The sequence below is a fragment of the Sturnira hondurensis genome, unplaced genomic scaffold (assembly GCF_014824575.4).
Source record: "Sturnira hondurensis isolate 20B ecotype Veracruz unplaced genomic scaffold, ASM1482457v3 Scaffold0012488, whole genome shotgun sequence".
Classification (NCBI taxonomy): domain Eukaryota; kingdom Metazoa; phylum Chordata; class Mammalia; order Chiroptera; family Phyllostomidae; genus Sturnira; species Sturnira hondurensis.
Window position 1 is genome coordinate 691,542 of NW_028085119.1, and position 20,291 is coordinate 711,832.

Consider the following 20,291-nt stretch of genomic DNA (forward strand, 5'->3'; position numbering starts at 1 on the left):
AGACACTAAAATGCCTGAGCAATGCAAGATGAATGAAGTGCTGGAAAGAAAGAAGCCTGGCCTGGCATAGCAGACTGGGTGACTCAATATGTCTTTCATTTCAAATCTATGTCATTTCATAAATAGCACAGCAGAGAATAACATACAAGGACTTTGTTTCCTTCACAGACTCCACTAGGGGGCACTTCCCAGAAGACTGGAAAGTATTTCAAACAATGCAATCTACACTTATCAGATTGAGTGAGTAAGCCACAGAATGGGAGAACATATTCGCCAATACATCTTATAAGAGGTTGATATGCAAAATTTATAAAGAGCTTGCAAAACTCAACACCAAAAAACTAACAGCCCAATTAGAAAATAGGCAAAAGACCTGAATAGACACTTCTCCAAAGAGAACACACACATGGCCAATACACATGTGAAAAGATGCTCAACCTCACTAATCATAGAGAAGTGCAAATTAAAACCACAATGAGATACCATCTCACACTTGTCAGAATGGCTGTCATCACTAAATCAGCAAACAACAAGTGCTGGTGAGGATGTGGGAAAAGGGGACCCTTTTACATTGTTGGTGGGAATGCAGCTTGATTCAGCCATGGTGAAAAGCAGTATGGAGATACTCTCAACAAATTACAAATGGATCTGGCTTTTCATCCAATAATCCCACTTCTGGGAATATATCTGAAGACACCCAAAACACTAATTTGAAAGAATATAAGCATCCCTATGTTTATTGCAGCATTATTTACTATCACCAGGATGTGGAAACAGTCCAAGTACCCATCAGTAGATAAGTAGATAAAAGAACAATAGGACATTTACACAACGGAGTATTATTTGGCCCTACAAAAGAAGAAAATCTTACGCTTTGTGACAGTACAGATAGGCTTGGAGGACATCATGCTATGTAAAATAAGCCAGTCAGAGAAAGATAAATACCATATGATTTCACTCATGTGGAATCTAATGAACAAACTGAACTAACAAGCAAAACAGACTCATAGATGGAGAACAGAATGACAGCTAAGGGGGTGAGGGGATTGAACAAAAGATAAAAGGACTCATGGACATGGACAACAGTGTGGTGACTATGGGGGGTGTGGGAGAGGGCTATAAGGCGACTAAATGGGAATGGAAAAAATATCATTAAATTCTTTAAAAAAATAAAAACTAAAAAAATAAAAAAGTGGAGAAAGTATTTTTATTACAAGCTACAGGAATTCATTCATTGAAAAACATGTATTACATAACTAACATGCACCTAGGTAGATTCTGAGGATGCATCAGTGGAGACAGGCATACTCCCTGCTTATACTCTGGTAGAGAGACATAAATCCAATAATCACACAAATACATATATCATTATAAATTGTGTTGAGTGCTCTGAGGGAAAGATATGGAGTGTTTTAAAATGTGTAAATGGAGGCCATGATCCAGATTGGATGTTCAGGAAAGAATTTGCTGAGGAATAGATGGACTCACTGATAAATTCTTCTAAGCCCTTCAGGAAGAAATTATACCAGATCAAGTCACACTTTTTTAGAAACTAGAAGAAGAGGGAGTACATCTCGACTGATTTGACCAGGTCAGAATCACCACAATACCAAAACTGCATAAAACTCTACCAAAAAACATAACTAGATACTCTCATAAACATATGTTGTAGGTAGAATAATGCCCCCTCTTATATGTCCACGCCTTAATCCCTGGAACCTGAGAATATTACCTTACATGTAAAAGCAACTTTGCAGATGTAACTAAAGAAAGGATCCGGACGTGGGGAGATTGTGTTAGATTACCCAGTTGTCCTGAGGCAATCGAAGGGTGCAGAAGGAGTCATGATTAGAGGAGGTGGCAATGTGGTGACAGAAGCAGAGATTCCAGCGATGCACTTTGAAGATGGAGAAAGGAGCCACGAGAAGCAGGAAAAGTCAAGGAAATAGATTCTCCCTTCAGAGCCTCCAGAAGGAAGCAGCCCCATCAACACCTTGACTTTAGCCCAGTGAAGTGGCTTTTGGACTTCTGACCTACAGAACTGTAAGAGAATGAATGTGTGTTGTAAGTCACTAAGTTTATGGTAATGTGTGACAGAGGCAACAGGAAACCGACACAACATAGTTGAAAGAATCCTTAACAAAATTTTAACAAACCAAGTCCATCAAGAGATAAAAAGGATAATACATCATCATGAGTTAAGGTGTATCCTTTAACTTAAGAAATTTAAGATTGGTTTAACATTAAAAACAATCTGAGTAATTAACTACATTAATAAGTTTAAAATGAAAAGACATGGTCACCTCAAAATAATGCAGAATAAGCATTATTCTATAGAATTTTTGACAAAATTCTATACCTGTTCATGATAAAAAAAAAAAACCTCTGTCACCTGTGACTAGAAGAAACTTCTTCAACTGCATAAAGTGCATCTATTAAAATCTTGCAGCTAACATCAGCCATAATTATGAAAGAAGAAATATGTCCATTTAGGAAAAAAGCAAGAACATCTATCCTCACTACTTCTATTCAATATTGCATCTAGCCAATGTAATAAGGCAAGAAAATAAAGGACTAAATTGGGGAGGAAAAATAAAGAAAACTCTGTTTCTTCACAACTGGCATGATACAATTCTAAGGAACCTACCAAAACCCTACTAGAACTCATAGGGAATTTTGTAGATTGCAAAATATAAGACCAGCAACAAAAATCAATTGCATCTCCACATATAATTAACAAACCATTAGGAAGTGAACACATGGAAAACTGGACAACTCTGATGAGAAAAAAAAATGTAAACCCAAATAAATGAAGATATATACCATTTCATGAACAGGAAGACCCAATGCTATTAAGATGTTGATTCTTTCTGAATTGATCTACATACATAATGCAATCTCAGAATCCCAGCAGGCTGCATTTAAAATTTAACCTATAAAGCTCTTTGATAAAAAGTAAAAATTAAAAAAAATTAAAAGTCAACCTCACACCATAAAAAAATAACTCAAAATAGATCAAAGATCTAAATGTGAGAGCTTAAAGTATAAAACTTCTTGAAGAAAACATAACAAAACCTATTTGTGAACTTATGTTTTAAAAAATCCTCAGGGCACAGAAAAATTAACATCAAAGAAAAATTTGGTAATGTGATTTGATAAATCAGAACTGTAAATTTTTGCCCTTTGAAAGACACTGTTAGAAAATGAAAAGGCAAATCACATCCTGGGAGAATATATTTGCAATTTACTTCCTGATTAAGGACTGATTAAGGACTTTTAGTAGAAGTAGAGTGAACTTTTACAATTTAATAAGGAAAAGGAAATAAACATAAAAACAAAAACAAGAAAAGCAACAGATTTTAACCTTACCAGCCTAAGATGGAGCAAAAATGAAGAAGGACTTACGAGCATGGACAACAGTGTGGTGACGGGAGCAGGGAGCAGGGTGGATGGAGGTGGAAGAGAATATAAGGGAAATAAATGGTAATGGACCTTGAGAGCTTGTTTGGAGGTTCTAGCAGGGGAGAGCAGCTACTCGTATACCCTTGACTGAAGACCGGTCCTCTCCTCTAGTTGGGAAGGTCGTCCTCTTCAACCGAGCACGCAGCTCCGGGAGGGATGCACATGGATCGGTGAGGGAGGAAGGGGACACCCGCCTAGCCAGCCAGATCAGCCGAATCAACCCTGGCAATCAATGGGGTGACAGATGTCGCAGCCAGATCGCCCTCACATCCTAAATGGTAATGGAAAAAAACACAATAAAAATATGGTATTAAAGGTAAATAAATATAAAAATAAGAATTGTAAACAGCTCATGAGAGAAAATTCAACATTACTAGTCATTAAGGAAATACAAATTGAAATACAAGATGATACCACAACATAACCAGTAGAATGGCAAAATTTCAAAGGCCAACAATATTTTTATTGGGGAGAATGCCAAGAAACCAGAATTCTCATTCTTTGCTGGTGAAAATTTACATTATGCAACTACTTTGGAAAACACTGATAATTTTTTAATCAAGTTAAATATATATTTATCATGTAACCAAGAAATCCATATTTACCTAAAATATGCCCACCTAAACTCTTGTGCCTAATAATGATAGCTGTTTTATTCACAATACCAAAACTGGAAACAGCTCAGACGTCAGTCAGTGAATGAATAAACAAATAGTGATAAGTCTATACATGGAATCCTACTAAGCAATGAAAAGGAACGAATTAGGGACACAGATGACAACATGGGTCAATCTCAAGAGCATTATACCAAGTAGAAAAGTCAGATACACTAGACTACAATATTATGACATTTATATTTAATTCCGAAAAAAATAGAGAGATAGAAGCAAATCACTTGTTGCCAGGGGCAACTGGGGGAAGAAGAAAAAGACTGTATACAAAGACCCACAGAGTAACTGTTTGGGGTGATGGAAATATTCTGTGCCTTGATCATCTTGGTGGTTACATGGTTATACGCATTTGCTGACACTCAATGAACTGTACACTTCAAAAGGGTAAATCTTATTGTCAATGGTAGCTCAATAAAGCTAGTTATATGTGTATGTGTATGTACATACACACATATATAAAAATATATTTTGATAAAATATTTACAAACAAAAGCAAAAAGGTATACATTATGTTGTTTAGAAAGATGGCCTGTGGGGAAGGGAGGCAAACAAGAGCAGGCAATGGAAGTAAAAGGAAAGGAAGGGGAGGGAGGAGGAGGAAGAGACAGAGAGGGTAGACAGGAGAGGAGCTTGTGTGAACCGGTAACAACGATGTGTCATGAACTGAGGCATTTGATAGTAAACCTCACACTCGGTGCCTGGGTGTGAGTGGGAGGGACGTCTTTAAGTCAATGCAATATCAAAGAAAGCCCAGACATTGTATTATGGGGAAAGAATGGGTTACTCAAAAATGATGGGGGCATATTTGTTATCCATTTGGGAAATAATGTTTGACCTGTACTTCTATTCATTCAATAAAAATGAATTCCAGGTAAAATGGAGAATTAATTATAAAAAGCAAAACTTTAAAAATTTTACATAAAAACATCTTCAGAGCTTTTGATGGGGAACATATTCTGACACCCAAATGATCCTTCATACCTTAAACATAGATTCTAACATAAATCTTTTTATATCTGAATCATATTATAATAATTTTTAAGTTAACAAACAAATACTTTTAATGAGGAAGGAAATAAGGAGCCATGGAATTCAGATCTGTTGGTAAATTTTGCTTCCGTACAACGTGTACCCTTGGCAGACTGCGTTACAAAGTGCTGTGGGGCTCGGGGCATTTTCCGTAGACGGCTTGTAATTTCTCATGCTCTCAACCTTTGCTTTAAGGCTACAGGCATCAGTCAGGAGGAAAGCCAAATATGTCCCCTTGTTGACATTTTCCCTTAATCAAAGTATATATTTCAGGTTTCCTTATAAGAAGGACACTATGTGTGTGTCCCTTTGGGTTAGAAAAGCAGTTTATTTTTCAGCGGTAAATAGATTTGTCGGCCATTCCAACAGCACAACATGTCAAAGTGCCCGTGTGGAAAAGGAAGGAGAGGGGTGATTGCTGTAATATTTATTTGATTATCCTGTTTAATTATTGATATGTCAAAGGCCCAGATCTATATGAACTTTTAAAAAATAATGTGAGTATGCTATACAAAAAAAATACCTTCTTGCAATCTGCTCCATTTTCACACAGAAACCATCCATTGAAATATACTCACATTTGAGCTCTAAACTCTTGCTTCTTTCTTCTAGAAATGGCAGTCATTGTTTTGTCCATTGTTACTACAACTATGAGAGAAAGGAGAGGTGTATCTAATGACACATCTTATACAAGACAACTTTAAATATATGAAGGGGTCTCTATGGAAACTATTGCCCCTTCCCCCAGGGAAGCGAATGGGTAGAAACCACACATGCTGCCATTGGTTAGACTTTGGCTCTCCTCCCAAATCTGAAGCCGAGAAAGCAGGAGAGTGGGTTTTCAACCTTTAAAATGAAACAAAACCAACAAACAAAAAACCTTATAAAACTGTTTGCACAATAAAGTCCTGAAAATTACTAACAAAACAAGTTGAGTGCCTCTGGCCGGAGCATAGAGGATGTGGAGACAGTCAGCCTGGCCCCTTCCCAACAAGGGTGACTGCCCACCACACCTGAGGCCCTGGCAGCCAGGGACTCCTCCTGACCTTGAAGGTTGCTGAAAGCAGGAGGGAGACATAAGTTGGGGGTGGGGGGTTCCTAACAATTCATCTGGACCCCAAATGTTATAGTGTTTTGTTGATCCCAAACATGCAGTCCCTCTCTCCAAAGCCAGTCAGCAATTTTGGAGTGACTGAGTCAGGGAAGAGTTCAGGAGCCTGACCACTTACAACAGTGCGTGGCACATAGTAGGCACTCAGTCATTATCTATCACAAATAAACAAATGAGCAAATGAATGAGTATTAAAGGGGCAACAGCGTTTTAATCTACTCTCTAATATGGCACCTAAGTTTTAGACCCTCTTGTAGCCCATCTGTCATGTTAAAAATGAATGAACGAACATCGGAGCCCAAGGCCCTGTATGTCCTTCCACACCAGTGCTGACACAGGTGTCCGCCCATTTGAGGAGGCTGCCTCTGCCTGTTTTCCTGCTTTGCCCTTGGGCCGCCTGCTTTCTCCTGTGCGGTCAGCTTTGAGCGATGGTTCCAAGAGGCCTGGAGGAAAGGGAGAAGCCAGTGCCACTGGCCCATGACCCCCACCAGGCCACTGGGGGTGAGTGAAGGTGTCCCTTCTCTATAAATGAAATGGGAGAGTGAGGCTGAGCACAGGGCAGGGGTGTGTAGCAAGAGCTTACTCTGAAGCCACAAACGGTTATCAGCGAAGAAATCCAGTCACAACCTGGGCAGGAGAGGGGACTGTCATAGAAGAAGCAGGGCAGGAAAGGGAGAGAGGTGCAGGGTGAAGAGAGAAGAAGAGTGATAAAAGTGAGGGACGGGGACCTGGCCAGGTGGCTCAGTGGGATGGAACATCACCTCATACACTGAAAGGTTGTGGGTTTGATTATCAGTCCAGACACATACCTAGGTTGTGGGTTTAAGCCTTGGTTGGGGTGGGAATGGGAGGTAGCCAGTCAATGTTTCTCATTCTCTCTCTTCCTTCCTCTCTCTAAAATCAATAAAAAACATATCTTCTGGTGATGATTTAAAAGAAAAGGGAGAGAGGGAATCTGTCTTTTTTTATTATACTGAAGACACCATCTGGGCTGTGGTTCAAATGCTGAGATAGGAAAGGATTTTGACATCTTTGAAGTCTGCTCCAGCCATTTAAGCTCTCAGTGAGGAAATTCATATCTCTTCGGCCTTTAAAATCACCACTTGTGCTGGTGTCTTTGCTCCTCAAATCATAAACTCCACTTCCAATAGACACACATATGTGTGCATACACCAACATACCAACATTAGCACATGTACACATACACAAATGCACACACAGAGACACACATAAACACACATATGCAAATGGGTACATATAGAAACACAATACATATGGCACACATGTATAAACACATGCATACACAAAGATGTGCAGAAACCTTTGTGTGCACAGAAACACAAATAACATAACATAGATGTATACACAGGGTGTACATTCAGACATGCAAGCAAGCACATGTGCATATGCAGATATACATGTAATGTGTGTGTGCACATGCACACAAGCATGCACATGTGCACCAACACGCATGCATACATACATTCACATTTGCACAACCATCCATTTGCTCATGCACAAACATGCATTCACATACAAATAAACATGTAAACATGTGCACAGGCTCAGGCATGTACACACAGACACACATACTGTGACATTTAATGCTCAGATGGTCATGCTTCATTCCAGGAAAGGAAACAGAAAAGAAAGCCAAGTGCAGAGGAGTTTCTGGATCTGATATCCTGACCACATGAGCAGAAGTGGGTCCTTTGATTCTGCCGAGACCTCCCTGAGAGAGCTGTGGGAAGTCTCCTCCAGGAACAGACAAGCCTCTGTGACCCTCAAGTCCAGCAGTCTGCCTCCCTGGCAGAACCTGGGGAGTTTCCCCCTCAGGCCAAAGGGCTCCAGCCCACCGGGCATGACAGTCATAGCGGGGCTCCTTAGGGTCACATGGACAGGCCTTGCTGGGCTAGGCTCCCCCACTGTCCCTTCCAGACTGAGAAAGGTCATCGGATAGGGCTCCAGGCCAACTCAGCATCTGGTTTACAATTGACCCTGGTTATTTGCAGTAATCATGTTCCATAAAGTCCCGCAAACTCTGAATTCATGAGTGCTTTTTTTAAAGATTTTATTTATTTTTAGAGAAAGGGGAAAGGAGGAAGAAAGAGAGGGAAGAAAACATAGATGTGAGAGAGAAACATCGATCAATTGCCTCTTACTCCGGCCCCAGCCAGGGACCAAACCCACACCTCAGACATGTGCCCTGACAGGGAATCAAACTGGCAACCTTTCATCTCCCAGGATGACAGCAGCCACCTGATCCACACTGTCCGGGCTGAACGGGTGAATCCCGAACCATTGTTTCCTGGGGAAGTGTGCACATGCCCATACATCTCACACAGACTGCAATTTTAAATCCTAAAAATAAGCTCATCCTGTAGATTCTATTTTTCTATTTTTACAAAAGAGAAAACAAGGTTCAGCATGTTAAGTGACTTGCCAAGGCCGCCCCGCTAACAGGGGCCAGAGCTGGGATCCCAGCCCGGTCGGCCAGCCCTATGGCTTGAGCTCCTGACACTGCCTGCTGCTGACCATCCGTCTCCATCCTCTGGTCCTCTCTCAGTGGGGTTGAAACTAAAAGGCACAGCCCTGTTCGACATCAGCTGGGATGAGCACATGCGGCCGTTTAAATATTCATCAGTCTGCGCATATCTGTGAATGACTAACCATGAATATTGATTTTGGTTTACAAATAAATTACAGCAAACGGGCGATTTGCAGACTCCATGAATAATGAGGGACTGTACTTGTATGTGGGGTTTCCACCTCTGATGTCACCAGAAGAAAGAATTCTGCTGTAAAAAATGCAGAAAGCAGGTGATATATTTCATCCCTCATTTTATATGAGGAGAGGCTGGACATAGGATTTGAGCGTGCCTGGGTCTAGTCACTAGCGGCATTCTGGAGGCTTCTGCAGCCAGTGGGGGTCAAGGAACAGGAATACCTTGGCCTCTGCTGATCATCACGGTTCTAAAGGAAACTCAGGCCAGAGAAGCTGCCCGGGACCCCACAGCGAGTCAGTGACCAAGCTGGGACACGTAGTCAGGCCTCTTGGTCACTGGCCTGACATACTTCCCAGTGTTTTAAGCTACTTTCTATGTCATGAGGTGAAAAGAGAAGTGAATTTAAAACCAAGGCACTGAGTTCCCCTGGCCAGGCTTTGCCACAGCCTCTGCCATGTGCCTGCGAACAAGGCACTAACCATATCCCGAGCCAAAGCCTCAGCCTGGGGCAGGCTGGAAGGGAGGGGGAAAAGCGATGAGGACTGGGCCTGGACCACCAGGCATCCCTGCAAGTCCTCCAGCCACTGAGTCTGTTGTTGTCAATGAGGGCTTGAGAGGGAGCCTGAATAGAATGCAGCCATATGCATAGATAAGGCTTTTAAAATTGAACCACATACTAATGCAGGCAAACATCTGGAATTCCTCCTTCTGGCATATAGAGATGCTCTCGGAAGCCTTCTGGGAAAGGAGAGGGAGGGAGCAGGACAGCTGCTAGGAGAGAGCAAGAATCCCATTGTTCTGAAGGATGCTGGTCACATGGCCACAGGCCCATTCAGGACTTAGGAAGACAAATGAAGGCAGCTGAGAGGCCTGTCTAGGAGACGGGCGCCAGGAGGGGCAGCAGGAGGGTGAACTGCCGGGCGAGGATCCAGGAGTTCCTGCTGCTTTGGTAGGGGGTGGGTAGCCTCATTTCTGCAAGCCTTTCTTCCTTCTAATACATAACGGATAACTCTTTCCTTTTGGAAATACAACAGAAGAAAAAGAAGTAAAAGGATTTACAAATAAAGAAACAGTAAGCTTAGATTGAGTGGAAGTTTAGAGACATTAGTGAGTAGCTGACATCTGTCCCCTCTGAGCACAGAGTGGCCCAGTGCACCCCAACTAAACAGGGGGAGGGAAAACTCCAGCCATCAGCAGGTCTAGGCCTGGAAGCAAGCCCCCAAATAAATCTCCTCTCCTTGTGATTGGAAGTTTTCCACAGGCCTGCTCAGGGCAGGGATCGGAGGGGCAGAGAAAAGCAGGAGTTTGCTCACAGAGTAATTCTGCCTCCATTCTTTAGGTTCTTCCGAGTCCAGGCAGGAATCAGCCATACCTCCCTTCAAGGGGTTTGCTGGGCTGGTTTCCTCTCCAAGGGAGACCATTATGGACTGAATGTGTCCTCTTAAATTCATATGTTGAGACCCTAACACCCAATGTGATGGTATTTGGAAGTGGGGCCTTTGGGGAAAAATAGATGGGTGGGTCCCCCCATGGTGGAATGAGTACCCTTATAGAAGAAAAGACAAAGAGATTCCTCTCTCTCTTCTCACACACAAAGATGACGTCACGTGAGCATACAGCAAGATGACTGCGTGCCTTCTGCAGGCCATCACCAGGGCCCAAATCTGCTGGGTGTTGCTCTCGGGTTGCCAGCCTCCACAACCATGAGAAATGCGTGTCTGCTGTTTCAGCCTCAGTCTGTGGTACTCTATTGAGCCGCCTGAGCTGCCCAAGACAGGGACTGCTCTGCCATCCAGAACCCCAGGATTCTCTCTATAAAGCACAGTCTAATAGATGCACACAAAAAATGCACCCTGAGATTTTAAATCCACAGGTGTTTAATAAAACACTCCTTTAGGGATCGCGCCTTCAGCCCCACCACCCAGCTCTATCACCACACAGGGCACATTACAAGCCTGGGACAAATGGTTGTTGAATAAAGGCAATAAAGAGAGGCACTTAATATCACCAGTTCTCCTAAGACACATTACTTGGGGTATTTATGGTTGTTAGCTGCAAAATTGGATCCCAAATGAATGCAGAGGGATGAAATAAAAAGGTCTCTACCTATTTGGTAACTGCCATTGTGGCCCCCAAATTTGGCACTCTCTTAGGATTCTAAATATGTCCCATGTCACTATATGGCTCCCAGAGAGAGAAGGAAGCCTGGCAGCCCTGCCTTAGCCATGCCAGAAAGTTCAAGTACCTGAGGATCTTTGCTACAAAAATTACATGGACCTCTTCACTGCGTAGTTAATTCAGAGCCAATTATTTCTCTGTCCAGAAGAGTAAATGCATTCTTCGAAACCCTACGGTGGAAAAGCATTCATGACATGCCCTTTCATTTCTAACAAAAGATAATTCGCACATGCTCTTTCCATGGGAGAATGTCATTTAAACTAAAATAAGCTTCCTTTAAAAAAAAGAGGGGGAATGAAAAAAGCAAAAGAATTAATGAGACAGGGAAAAGAAACATCACCAGAATATGTCCCGATCCATGCCAGAATGATCACATCCACGGGAACTATGCTCAGAGTATCATTATTGTATTCCCTCACCTATCACTATTTAAAATTTAGAAGACTTAATAAAAATCACTCATCAGACGCTTGTAGCAATCACTATGGGCTGAGTTCCCAGCCACATTTGTGGGTCTCAGATGGAGCAGGATCCTGAAAGGCAACAGAAGCTGTTGGTTTATTTATGACGCAGGTCTTTTTAACGGAATGGATTAGTTCCTTGATGTGATTACGATCAGCTGCGTTTGGTGCCACATTTATTGGGTCTGCATAGGCTGACTGTGAAGGAGAGCTGCCTGCAGAATATATTTTCTTTCTATTCCAAGATCCAAACTGTTAACAGAAAATTGATGCTCTGTGGGTGTAAAGAGTTGGCCCAAAGTGACAAATGAATGTGTGGTACCAAAACTGGGCTTTTACAAAACTATACTAACAAAGTCAAACTTCATCCTGACTCCACACCTCCAAAGAAGGCAGAGCAAGAGCCAAATTACTATCTTCATAGCAACAAGAAAGCATAATGCCATCACCCTACATGGTTATCCTCGTTCACACTTTTCAACGTGTTCTCCATCCCCACATCCACCCCGGGCCCAAGCCATCATCTCCCACACCTGGGCTGCTATCCCAGCTTCTCATTGACCCCCAACTCCATCAGGATTGGAATTAGGGGGAAGCATGTAGTCATTTCAGGTGCAAAACATAATAGGGTGCTGAAACACATAGAAATCAAGATAAATAATATTTTAGTGCAATATTTTTTTAAGGAACTAAGTTTCTAAAAACATATCCACAACGAACAAATTATCACAATTGTAAATAAAGACTTGATACACGATGCCACACCAACTCATACTGGAATCTGAAGCTACAGGGAAATTGTGCACCTCTATCCACAGTCTTGGCAATGTGTGCAAATTGAGTGTTCAGGCCCAGGAAACCAGAGAAGAGTTCAATCCCCAGAAACCAGAGAATCAGTAAGAAGCAGGATTTAAGAAAAGAATACATTCCTTGGGACTAATAGAGAAACTCACTGGATTCTAATTGTCAGAACATTTGAGAACTAATGGAATAAGCTACTCGGTCTGCCAACTGTTGCCCTTTCCTGGACAGTGTCTTCCCCAGCCAGCAGCCACAGTGAGCAGGTTAAAGCACAATTGGATCCCATGAGTCCCCTCCCAAGGAGGTCCATCTTTTGTAAAATTCAAATTCCTTACAATGGCCTTCAAGGCACTGTGCCATCTGACTTCCTTAAACCTGTCTGCTACCCCAGCCATCCTGCTTCAGTCGGACCAGCTACCTCGCAGGGCCTCGACCTCTCCCAGCACAGTCCTGCCATAGCCCTTCACCAGGACACTCTTCCTGCAGGTATACCCACACTGCCTCCCTCACTTCCCTCAGGTCTCTGTTCACAGGTGGCTTTATCAGAGTCCCTCCCTGACCACCCTAGGAAAAGTGCCAGGTCCCCCGAGGCCCTCTCCCTAGGAGTCAGCTATGCTTTTAAATAGCACTGACTGCATCCTTCATGTGCATTTGTTATCAGTTCCACTAGACTGTGAATTCCCACTAGAATGTAAATTCCCAGGAAGCAGAGGGCATTTTGTTCACTTCTGCATCCCCAACATGTAGCATTGTGCCCACCTGCAGGGCCAGCAGCAGAAGCTGGGGACTAGACATCTACACATTTGCAGGATATCCCTCCCTACAGGGATTACATTTAAATCAACCCACAATTAGTCAGGAACTAATGGAGAACAAGATGAAAAGCAGGATATGAAGAAGATGCCAAGTTCTAGGCCTGGGAATGAAGACATGAAGGGCAGCACTGGACAAACTCCATCATGATGTCTATTTCCATCACCACGTGGGTAGGGCTGCCTCCACCCTGCACGGCGTGCCCGCACTGAGCACTACCCTCCCCCAGACAATTGTGGCGGGTCAGGAACAAATGTGCCAGGCAGCAGGGAGAGCAAAGTGATGACCACAGTAAGGCAATTCTTCAGACATAACCCCATCTGCCTGCCCCAGGTGTGGCTGGGCCTCTCCATCCAGCCCCACGTGCTCTCAGCTTCCACTTTGTCATTTCTTGCTGAATATACATGGTCCAGCACAAATAATGTCCCTATTCTATAACAAAATATTTTATTACAAAATCATAACCATTTAATTCTCTAATATAACAATAGCACACTCAAGCACGCCATATGACATTTTACGTGAAATGGCCAAGTTAAAACTACCAATTATTACATTCATATTATTAGCCTACCAACCACACTCAAGCTGGTCTCACTTCTGTGGGACCCTGCTGTATACCGTTAAGGAAAAGTAAGCAGAATAAAAAATGCGATTCCTCTAACTTGTAATTTTTTCTTTTCATTCCCATTGACAGCCTGATATTTCGTCGTATGTGAGAGACGAAGTCAGGTCATGCCCAGCCTAATGTCACGGGCAATGCTGCACTCTTGGGCCCTAACATTTGTAAAATTGTGAAAGCCTAGCTATGATATCATCAGTGTGGTTTTCTGGGAAATGTGTCATGCTGCCCCAGGGATGAAAAGCAGCAAAGAGACTTGAGCTCATGTCCTTCCTTTCTTGAAAGCATGCTTCATTTCTCTGTTAATCTGAAAGTCAGTTGTGACTGATAGACATGGACAAAAATAAAACAGTGGTGTTGTAGGAATTTGGAACACATCAGAACTGAGATCAACCAGGATGGTAGCTGGCTTTAATATTCAAAGATTTGGTATTGGGCTCACACTTTCTGCTTTTAGTTATCCTTGGTTGTTACCTAGTATTCTTTTCTTAAAACACACACACACACACACACACACACACATGCACACACAGCTGGTAACGGACCCAGCCCTACTAGAGATCTCCCACATAACTTAAAACGGATCTGACAAGTCTGACCTGACAAAGACACAAGCATCAAGATATTGCCAACAAGGATGGGATTTCACTAGATTTAATTTTAAGGCAGAAAAAAATAACAGAATCCTTAGAATTCAGGATATAAGTGGATAAATTAGTTCAGGTAGAGTGAAACAGATGTTGTGTGGCGGCTTGTCCACAGTGTCCCCTCAGGTGTTGTTCTAGGACTCAAAAGGAGGCAGAGGGGCCATGGTGGGAGAGGAGAGAGCTAGCAAGTCAGTGGAGAAGTACGGGACCAGGGCCTGGGAGAGAACAGAGCTCTGGGGAAATCAGCTGATATTTAGGACTGATTGTTCCTAGAGCTATTTGCCAATTTCTAAGAATATAGCTGAAAGACTGAGCACTGCTTTTGACTGATAAAGTGGTTTAAGGTCTAGAGTCCCACAAAAAAGAAGTCCTGGTGAATGCCCTCTTTGGTTAGGACTTTAAGGAGCTACTTCCTAGAGTAGTCTTTAAACCTGGAGGAATGGGGGCCTTTTTAGGCTCCTTCATGACCTCAGTCCCTGAAAATGTATTAAGGAAATCTTAGATGTTAGTGCCATCCAGCCTACCAGCAAAGGAAAATGAAATCATCCTAGGTCTCTTATTATTTCTACAAATAATTTTATAAATTTACTATAAAAATGAACCCAGCATATGAATATATAAGGCAACCTGAATAAAACTGAGTAGAAATATCAGACAAGAGAAACATACCTATAAGATTCTATATTAGACTTCCAGCCAAGATGGAGGTGTAGGTAGATACACTTCGCCTCCTTGGACAACAAAAAGAACGACAAATTTAAAAACAAAAAATCACCAGAACTGCCAGAAAATCGACCTGTATGGAAGTCTGACAACCATGGCGTTAAAGAAGAAATGTTCATACAGACCCGTAGGAGAGGCAGAGATGGGCGGTGGAGCAGAGAGGACTCGCAGCAAGGCGGTTGCTGGAGGACCAGGGCAGAAGAGGTGGAGGCTGGCAGACTGGGGCAGTCCCACATTGGCCTGTGGATGAAACAGGAAGAACAACTGCGGAGTAAGACAGACCATGCAACCCACAGTTCCAGTGTGGGGGAGTAAAGCCTCAAAACCTCTGACTGAAAAAACTTGTGGGGGTTGCAGCAGAGGAGAAACTCCCAGCTTCAAAGGGGAGTTCGTCGGACAGACCCACAGGGTTCTAGAACACGTGCACAAAACCACCCACCTGGGAATCAGCACCAGAAGGGCCCAATTTGATTGTGGATAGGAGGGGAAGTGATTGAAAGCTGGCCAAGAGCTCCGCAAGCAGCATTGTTCCTTCTCAGACCCCTCCCCCACATACAGCACCACAACACAGTGACAGTGATGTGTATTGCCCCGCCCTGGTGGATTCCTAAGACTCCACCTCTTCCTACATAACAGGCTTGGGGGGGGGGGGGCAGGGAACATGGCCCAAATGAAAGAGCAGATCAAAGCTCCAGAAAAAACACAACTAAGCAATGAAAAGATAGCCAACCTATCAGATGCAGAGTTCAAAACACTGGTAGTCAGGATGCTCACAGAAATAGTTGAGTATAGTCACAAAATAAGAGGAAGAAGTAAAGGCTATGAAAAGTGAAATAAAGAAAAATGTAAAGGGAACCAACAGTGACAGGAAGGAAATCAGGACTCAAATCAATGATTTGGAAAAGGAAGAACTAAACATTCAACCAGAACAAAATGAAGAAACAAGAATTCAAAAATATGAGGAGAGGCTTAGGAACCTCCAGGACAACTTTAAATGCTCCAACATCCAAATCGTACAGGTGCCAGAAGGAGAAGAGAAAGAGCAAGAAATTGAAAACTTATTTGAAAACATAATGAAGGAGAACTTCCCCAATCTGGCAAAGGAAATAGACTTCCAGGAAGTCCAGGAAGCTCAGAAAGTTCCAAAAAAGTTGGGCCCAAGGAAGCACACACCAAGGCACATCATAATTACATTACTCAAGATTAAAGATAAGGAGAGAATCTTAAAAACAGCAAGAGAAAAGGAGACAGTTACTTACAAAGGAGTGCCCATTAGACTATCAGCTGATTTCTCAAAAGAGGTCTTACAGGCAAGAAGGGGCTGGATAGAAGTCTTCCAAGTCATGAAAGGCAAGGACCTACATCCAAGATTGCTCTATCCAGCAAAGCTATCATTTACAATGGAAGGGCAGATAAAGTGCTTCCCAGATAAGGTCAAGTTCAAGGAGTTCATCATCACCCAGCCCTTGTTATATGGAATGTTAAAGGGACTTAGCTAAGAAAAAGAAGTAGATCAAAAATAAGAACACTAAACTTACAACAAACTCACAAGTATCAACAGCTGAACCTGAGAAAACAAACTAAGCAAACAAGTAGAACAGGAATAGAATCACAGAAATGGAGATCACATGGAGGGTTTTCAGCAGGGAGGGGAAGGGAAGAGAATGGAGAGAAATGTACAGGAAATAAGAAGCATAAATAGTAGGTAAAAAATAGACAGGGGGAGTTTAAGAATAGTATGGGAAGCAGAGAAGCTAAAGAACTTATGTGTATGACACATGGGTATGACCTAGGTGCGGAAATGATGGGGGGAGGGGGTTAGAGGGCACAGGAGAATAAAGGGGAGGAAAAAATGGGACAACCGTAATAGTATAATCAATAAAATGTATTTTAAAAAAGAAAAAGTTAAGTATGTGAGTAAAAATTTATCATTTTTGACTTCTAAAAACAAGCAAAAAAGTTCTGTGGGATATAAAATTTAAAAAATATATACAGCAGTGATCACATATACGTTGGAAAAAGGTTAAATTTAGAAAAGTGTTGTAAGGACCTTGTTTTCTCCAAGAAGAGCTAAAAGCATCAGTTATTAATTAGGCAAAGACTGTTGCGAAACCTATGATAACCATCAAACTGTAAGAAAAAGAATAGAAACATTGTAAAAAGCGACAACAAAGCCTGTCAACGTTCAAGCTAAGAGCAGATTGTCTTCTAAGCTTCTTCCCTACAGAATTTATCTGAAACTCAAGCAAGGATCAATACACAAACTTGTCCACCGAAGGGGTATTTATGATAACAAATGTTGGAATCAAATGTCCAGCAATAGAACTCTGTTTGCGATGAACTATTTTGCGGCTATTTAAAATGATGCCTTCCAATGATGTTTCGTGGCGCTGAGGAAATGCCATGGAAACGGGAATGAATGAAAAGAGCAGAAGAGAAGCATCAGTAGAGCCCAAATTCAGTTTATAAAGCACGCGCACAGAACAAACACCATTAAAAATCAACAAAACAGTACTGTCAGGCCTACTGGAGAGATTACAAGTGATTTTGATTTTTTGTTATTTTTACTGATTTTCTATCTTAGGTATATGTTAATTTTATAATCAGAAAATAAGTTCTTAACAGGTAAGAAACTGATTGCTTTTCTTTAAAACAAAATGATCTAAGATCCTTCTTTCTCTGAGGCAAAAGGAGACTCAGGCAGGATGTGTAAGAAATAGTAAAGATTTTTCTGATTTTGTTTTCTTCAATCCTTTTGGATAAATAAGGGTGATCTAATATCACTATAGCTTTTTACCCACATAGCTTTATTTATATGTGTGTTAAGTCAATTTAATGCATTCATTCACTCAAAGTCTCAACCACTTTTGCTTTATACATTTATGAGGTTTGCTTGTTTTTTGCTTTTTATATTTTAAGTGAATAAGTACAGAAAAAATAAAATAGTTATTTGTTGAGAACTGGGATTCTGGGTACTTTTTCTCAAATCTCTGTTATAGCTATAAGAGCATGGTTCATGAAATTTTCAAAAAAGTAATCTCCGCTTGGTTTATCTAGTTCCATGGTAACCTCTGGGAAGGTGAAGTGCAGTCTTCCCGAAGCGCCCATCAATCTTCCACACAGTGAGATCTTGGAACTGGAGGCATGACTCACAGGCCAGCCATCTGTGACCTGGACTTGTGTCCTTCGTGGCTCTTGAAAGCCAACAGATTGACATGAAGTCATCCTGGAAGAAGACAGACAGTGTGTGCAGAACCCCTGGAACAGTGCCCAGCCTTTGGAAAGAAACAGGAATCAGTCTGTTTTGGTGCAAATGTTTTCTCCATTTTTGATCTCTGCTTCAAGTTCATTTCCAGAGCAGGTGACTAAAGATTATAAGAAAGGTACCCTGGCCTGGCTCAATGGTTTATTTTGTTTTGTTTTTAATTTCCTAGAATATTTTATCTCAATTTCGTTATCCATTTTATATATTTTTTCTCTTGTTAGACATGAAAACAAAATTGACTAGAGAGCAATATAAATCAGAATATGTCAGGTAGGTATTCCCTCCTCACATTTCTTCAGAACTCCCTGTAGGAAGGAGCATTACACCTAAAATGGTTCATAGTGGCTTTCCTAGGATGCAGACGGCACCCCTAACAGAGCCAGCTGGAGAGAGAAGAGAATGGATGGGGTCCGCTGGCTACTGGACAAATCAAGCAACACAGCCAGGGTCAAGGTTTCAAACTATCATTAGGCACGTCCTGGGGGCCCACCAAGAGAAGTGCCATGATGCCCCAATTCCACAGGGCTCTTTTCTCCTCCTTCCAAGATGGGACTGGTGTTAATCATGAAAACCTTTGCAAAAAGACTACAAATATTTCATTGAAATAAAATGAAATGCAGGTCCCAGCTTGAGCTTCAGCTGGGATATCTGTTGGGCTTGTCTGGCAAAGGGGTGGGACAGACGTGCTACTGGCGCCAGCACTGGTGTTTCCTGGGAGAGAACTCGTTCTAGGGGGAAGGGAGCCAGGCATGGCGAGCAGGGTTCATAGGAAGGGCACACTGGCTCTTACTAGGGTCTGACGGAGAAAGAAGGATGTACACAAAATCAGACTGGCTATTTCATTCATATCGTTGCAAAACTTCATGGTGCAAGCACGAATGATTACACATGCACTCACAACATAGAGTAACAGAGAGAGAGGCGTTGGTTCTCCCCCACCTGGCCACAGACCTTGGTACACAGCTTGGTACCAGGAGTGGCCCAGTGAATTAGGAGCAGTGCCAAGAGACAGATGTCTTGGTATCAGTGGAAGACCATAAGGCCCAGGAAAAATAATGGGATATCAGATGTGCCCAGGGGGACATTGCATGCCCTGAATAGGGACAGTGCCCCAAGGAGCAGCTTTATTCAGGGGCAAGTGAGGCATGCCCCAAGGTGTTCCTGAGGTGTGTTGGGAGAGCCTGGCACTGAATGGAGGTCACGGGAAGGGGGGGGGACAGAGGAGCCAGGGGGCATTAGTAGGAGACAATAAAATCTGAGTTATGACTCATAACGTGACCCCGTTAGACACGGAGGCTGGCAACAGCCAGGGAAACACAGGCTGCGAGACTGTATCTGAAGCTGTAATTATCAGACCATTTGTTTTCACTGATGACAGGGACAGAAGCACAGTAATTGGAAGAGAGTTGTGCAGAGACTCAGACAAATTGTGTTCCATCTATTCCATATTTTATAGGGAAAGCTTACAACCAGATGAACTCTGGGACACACTACGGCTCGTTACTTTTGACACATTGGGCCAGAAAACATGTATCGCCAAGTGATTCATCACCATTTACACCCAGATCATAAATCTTTATTTTCCAAAAGCTAAGCTTTGGATTCAGGACAGACTGTAGTGTTTATTCTTTTTCATTGGCAGTCAGAATAGCCTCCTGACATCCTTCTCTATGGATTTTATCATTTCTTTGGGGACCATTTTATATACTTTCTTGTGACTTGTTTTCCACCTGACCGAAAAAATACAGTTGCTGTAATGAAGAAAAGGATTTTTCACAAGTC

General features: G+C 42.3%; 1 long non-coding RNA gene across 1 annotated transcript; it reads left to right on the forward strand.

Moving 5' to 3' along the window:
* Positions 1-3,493: 3,493 nt before the first annotated feature.
* On the forward strand, positions 3,494-19,289 carry LOC118997102 (uncharacterized). Its single transcript, XR_005068609.1, has 3 exons — positions 3,494-3,708; positions 5,501-5,502; positions 19,279-19,289. It is a non-coding gene; the product is annotated as an uncharacterized LOC118997102 (long non-coding RNA).
* Positions 19,290-20,291: the final 1,002 nt, after the last annotated feature.